This window comes from Ornithodoros turicata, chromosome 1 (genome assembly GCF_037126465.1).
Source record: "Ornithodoros turicata isolate Travis chromosome 1, ASM3712646v1, whole genome shotgun sequence".
In the NCBI taxonomy this organism is placed as follows: domain Eukaryota; kingdom Metazoa; phylum Arthropoda; class Arachnida; order Ixodida; family Argasidae; genus Ornithodoros; species Ornithodoros turicata.
Window position 1 is genome coordinate 96,952,609 of NC_088201.1, and position 6,241 is coordinate 96,958,849.

Sequence of the window (6,241 nt, forward strand, 5' to 3'; positions counted from 1 at the left end):
AGCCTTAAAACAAAATGCATGAAATCCCTAAACCTATTGAAAGTGCTGTCCCACAAATCTTGGGGAGCAGATCGTGACACTCTGCACAGGGTCTATGTGTCCACAGTGCTGTCTAGAATGGACTATGGATGTGTTGTCTTTGGGTCTGCTCGGAAATCTGTCCTGAAGATCTTAGACCCAGTTCATCACCAGGGACTGCGTTTGATAACTGGTGCTTTCCGCACGTCGCCAGTGGAAAGCCTCTATGTTGAGAGCAACGAATGGTCACTGGAAAGAAGGAGATTTTACTTGTCTGTTTCGTACTCTTTGAGGGTAAGAGGTTATCCCAATAACCCAGTCATTTCCTGCGTTAAAGGCACACGCTTCAAGCAGCTCTTTCTTAATAAACCCAGCGTTATTCCCCCATTTAGCATGCGCGTTCGCCAGAGATGTGAAGATTACAGTTTCCCACATGATGACTTCGCCATAGTACAGGCTAGCCCACGGGTCCCGCCGTGGCAATCACCTCCACCTTTCAATAGTTCCCTGACTATGTTTAAGAAGCAGAACACACCACCTGTTGTGCTCCAGCAGGAGTTTGAGTCCCTTAAAGAAAGTCTTGGGCAACACAGAGCCTTTTACACTGATGGTTCCAAAACACGCACCTCAGTCTCATGTGCAATGGTAACCGATTTATTGACACAGTTATATCGTCTACCTGACATGCTCTCAGTTTTTAATGCCGAAGTATACGGAACAATCCTGGCACTGAACTACATCTTAGAAAGTCACACCAAGTCATCGATGATTTACACAGATTCTCTCAGTTCTTTTCAAGCAGTAGGCAACATAGGTATGTCAAAAACCTTCTTGTACAAAAGGCACAGTGCCTTGCTGCTAAGCTAATAAAAAAGGGCCTATCTTTGACATTCTGCTGGGTACCCAGTCATGTGGGTATAGCCGGTAATGAACTCGCTGATGCAGCTGCTACAGCTGCTCTTTCATCTGAGGTGAATCCTTTTGATGTACCGTCCCAAGACCTCCGACCTACACTTATGAGGGCCATCAATAGCAAATGGAAGCAGCACTGGGATACACTACACACCAACAAACTTCACCTGGTTAAGCCCACCATTGTAAAACCGACACAGATTTTTAACAGTCGTCTTCATGAAGTTGTTTCTGCCAGGTTCAGAATTGGGCAAACTCATTTGACCCACAGTCACCTCCTCTGCAACGAAGAGGCTGCACATTGCACTCGATGCGACGAGATGAAGTCTGTCCTCCACATGCTTATGACATGTCCATCACATGAAACACACCGATTTCACCATTTCCACGAGCCCTACACATACCACACACCTCTACATCCATGCCTTTTGTTGGGGGATGAGGATGTTCTACCATTTGAACGGGTGGTTAGTTTCTTTGAAGACGTTGGTGTTTTAAACGCACTGTAGTTTTAGCTTTATGTCCTTTTATTCTCTAACTGTACAGTTTTATCTTAGCTGAATCACTATACTTTTAACTAGTACTTTCCTTATCATTGTCTTGGCGCATTATGGCCTTCGTTGCTCATGCGCCAAGAAAACCTGAAGCATCATCATCATCATCATCACCCTCTCCTCAACGATAGCATTTGACAGTCCCTGAACACGAAACACGATGAGTCACGAACGATGAAATGCTGGAACTAGATTGGCAGATTTCGCCAGCATCCTGCTTAGCGGCCTCCATAGACATGGCAATCTGCACGGCCGCCTCAAACGTTATGTCAGACTTTTCCAGAAGACGAGTCTGAACAGCTGAATCATCAATCCCGCACACTATGCGGTCTCGTAGCATGTTCGTCAGCTCACCCTCGAAGTCGCAATGCTGAGACAAACTCCTGAGTGATGCAATGTAGTCACTGACAGACTCTCCTTTTCCGCGCATCCTCGTATTGAAACGGAACCGTTGAACCACAGCTGGCTGTTTAGGAGCATAACGGTTGCTGAAAATAGGACGTCTTCAAATGACGTGCCCTGAGGCGTTGCTGGCTTCATGAAGTCACGTAGAAGCGAGTAGGCCTTCGGATCACAAGAACTGAAGAATATCACCTTTTTATCGTCGGCCACATTGTTTGCTTTGAAGCATGCTTCGAGACGCTCGATGTACGCAGGCCGCTCCTCACCTCCCCCTTCAAATGGTTCCATTCTACCGTATGTGGGCATCTTCGTTGTTGTTTAACGTCAACTTGGGAGCTTCAGACGACAAACGAACACTTGCCCACTTTGCAGAACGAATAACTTGTAACTTCAATAGGGTTTGACTTCCCCTCGTCGCCACTTGTCCTGGCCGCGTTGTGGTGAAGGCGGTAGAACGCCGAGGGGGCTCGAGCTATGCCCACCTCGTGGACACCAGCCAGCTAGGACTGACCAGACCAGACCAGACTAGCCAGACAGCCAGCTAGCACACTAGCCAGCTGTAGGACTCGAGTCCTACAGCTGGCTAACCTTTTCAGTGACTTTCATCGGCCATTAAGATGTCATGCAACCGCATATAGGTCTTGCTTCAGCTGATATCGTTCTTGGTACGTTTTCAGTTCCTTGCATTCCTTCAGCCACTCCCTTGGCGGGAGATACTGGACCGTGGTACCACACAGGGTAAAGAGGGTCTTCATGTACATGGATGCCAACGTGGATGTCAACAATGTGATTCATTATTGACACCCGTTTAGCCAAGCAGAGGTCACCGTCATCAGCACTTATTTGGGGGTACCGGTAGGCATGCCGGATAATACTTTCGATCCACAGCTGCACCACTTGGTACTTTGCTATGCGACCGAGAGGCTGAGTTCAGTGGTGTTCGAGGGATGTTCTCGAAAGACTAGTTAACAGACCGAAATTTTGGATTCTTTCTTTGGAGAAACTTTCTGGATTCCGGCTGGATGTAAGCCTGAACCTTACAGTACGCTGATGTAAACAAAAATATAACAACAAACTGCAAGCTTTATTTTTACTGTGATTTCACCTTTGACAACGTGCCACACATCAAATCGATGCTTAATGTGGGGACACAAATCTCGCATCATGGCTTTGATTCCTGTATGGCGATCCGTGACAAGTGTGTCAACTACTATATCGTGTGCCTCGAGGAATGCCAGACACCCCTGCTTCTCTTCTCCATTGCATTGCTGCTTGCCACCTCTGTTACGTAGTAGTTAAAAGTAGTGAAAATGTTGTGGATGCAAGGCTGACTCAAAAGGCTGTGGGGCTAATGAGGTATTAACGTGACAACTTTATAGGGCCAACTGCTACATAGTCTGCTGCTTCACTGCTACACGTTCAGACGTGACATCATGAGACTGCCGCCGCCACCACCACCATGTAATTGCCAGATTGTGTTTGTGGTATGCTAAAATTATGTTCCTGTACAGCAGAAACGAAAAAAAAAAACATCAAGTGCTCTATAAAAATTTAATAGCATTTCACATAGTTTTGCCAAAAATTTACTATCAAAGAGCCCTGTAAATCTAGTGTATTAAATATGTTCCACATAATGCCCAAACGTGTAGCCAGTTTGCCTTGACTAACTCAAAATGTACAATGCGATTGGAATGTGTATGTGCCGTAGAGAGCTGTGTGACCTGGAGAGTCGCATCTCACGTAAATGGCAAGCGTCAGTGGGGTTGGGTACAGCTTTTTCAATAAATATTTCTGCTTGGTCTCGTACACCTGCAATGACAGTGTTGAACAGCTGATTTATGAACAATATAAATCCTCATAACTAGGCGTTTGTTCTGCATAGTTAATCATTGTCATCAATTGTTCAATATTTTAACGAGCGTTGAAAAATGTAGCGATAACGAAGGACAAACAGACACAACACGTCAAATGTCGAACTTTTCAATTTTCATTGAGAATGGTCAGCAAAAGGGGAACCACTCGAGATCAACAGCACCCTCTGGAAGCCCAGAGATAACACACCTTATCAGAATTACCAGCCACCCTTATCGATGAATATTTTTTTGCTTGTGTAAAAGCATTGCGAGCATTGAAGGGCGCTGTTGATCTTGTTTGGTTGCCTCTATTCTTACAATTGTAAAAAAAATTTGAAAGTGTGATGTTCACAGTGTTTTCTGTCTGTTTTTCTTCCATCGTCGCAACGCTTTTCAGTTATGTGCCAACCGGCCCCTTTTGTGTTCGCTGTATATACTCCTTACGATATAGCGTTGGGATTTCATACTTGTGGCAAGATTTGTATTGTATGAGTGTTAATTAATGTCATCAGAAGTACTCTCATCATTCACTGCAGGAAACAAGTAGCGCTGCTGTGCTTTGTACTACTGGGTCCTTGAAAGTCCTGGGACTCCCATTAGCTGAAACATACGGAGGGCTTTGGCAATGTTTGTCCCAGAAAAGAGGATCCCGCAGCACAACAAGACATTTCCAAGTGGCCTGTTTCCCACCCATGGCTGGCTGTGTCACAGCCTTCCTTCTTGACAGCTGCAGGTCATTCTTGCTCTGATGCAGGTGCCCTTGAGGGTGAAATTTGCTGTGATGTCACTTCTGTGACATGACGGACAGACTCACAGCAGCTCTCGTAAGCAAGACTTGCAGTGACGGAGTTACTTAAAAAAAAAGAACGAGTTACTTTCAAGTTGCTTCGGACACAAAACAGCAGTGCACAGGTGGAGGTGCGTGAGCAGTTGAGTGCGACCATGAGTTGCCTGCGGAGGAGTGCAACACGCTTAGATCGTTTTCGTTTGTGTCCAACAATTCGAACGCTTTGCATCTTATACTCCCTGTGGGCGCACAATGGTTCAGCTTCATTTCAATGGCAGCAGTTCTTACTTCCTGAATATAATACTGTCACTGATTGAATACCACGTTCTGTGGCACAAAAGGCCACGAAAGATAAGAACTGGAGAGAAAGCAAGAAAATAAGTGGACCTAAGTGAAAAGCGAATTAAAAGTAACTTGGAACTTAGCTTAAGTTACTCTTGCAAAGTTACCTGAAAAAGAAACGCGTTCCTCTGAAAGTTACCACGGCGCAAAAGTACCGAGTTAAGTTACAAGTTACCAAAAAAAGGAAATTAGTTACAGTAACGAGTTACCTCGAACTCTGCTTAGAACACTGTACACCATATTAATTACCATTGCTGATGTAACACACACCGAACATAACACACAATGAAATGCACAGCAGACCTAGTGCATGAGGATATTCAGCGTGAAGTGATCAAACACGATGTACAATGGATGTGCAAAGAATGTACAATATCAATAAAGGATTACAAAACTGAGGCTACATGCAGTGTGAAACAGCATCTTGTTGCAACAGAAATAAGTCTCATACAATATTACTCAAATACTGTAAAAACATTGATAACACTTGATAAATTTTCTCATGCCTGTTATACAAGTCTATTATATCAACTAGCTCGAGCACTGTGAAGTATTCTGGAAACTGTAACAATACTTTAATATTGTGACCAGATTACAACTGGGCCATTCCACGCCAAGTGATCCAGAGGTGCCGCTCGACCCCCCCCCCCCCCCTAGAAGTTTACGTGAATTTTTTTGGTGGTTCCTTATGACTCCGAAAGCAACAGAACATTGGTCTTTTCTAACGAAATCGAAATGTATAGGGTGCAGAGCCCCTCAAAGATGCAGTGCTTGGCGAAAACCTATGTCGGTTTAAGCAGGTATTACGGCCCACGTAAGGCACGGAGCACGTTAAAAACGGTCTTATTTGATAGGGGAGAGTTCATTTTACGGTATGTAAGCAATTTTCACTATCGCACTTGACGCTTGTGGCGTGCACGGAATTTGCAAAGTTTGTGCAAGTTTACGTTTTTTTTTTTTGCAATATAAAGTTTTATAATTTCTTCTTCAAAATTTTTGGTCATATAGCCCCGGTGTTGCACTTTCAACATAAAAAAATCCAACCCCGCCGGTGCACTGTAAGCCGCAGTAAAAAATCGGGAAGTTGTAAAAATTCGTCAAAATGCACATTTGTTGATGAAAGATGAAAGTCACTGAAAAAGTTAGCCAGATGTAGGACTCGAACCCACATCTTATGGATTGCCGGTCCAGGGCTCTACCAAGCACAGAACATCAGTTCTTTGCACATTTTTTTACCGAAAAATTCGGCGTGAGGAGGTCGGGATAGAAGCGTGATGAAGGTGTCAATCGATGTACCGTCTTCCTAGAAGGATGTAGCAAAAAAATCTCAGAGGTACTTTTTGTTAAACTATATTTTTTTAATTGAAGGTAAC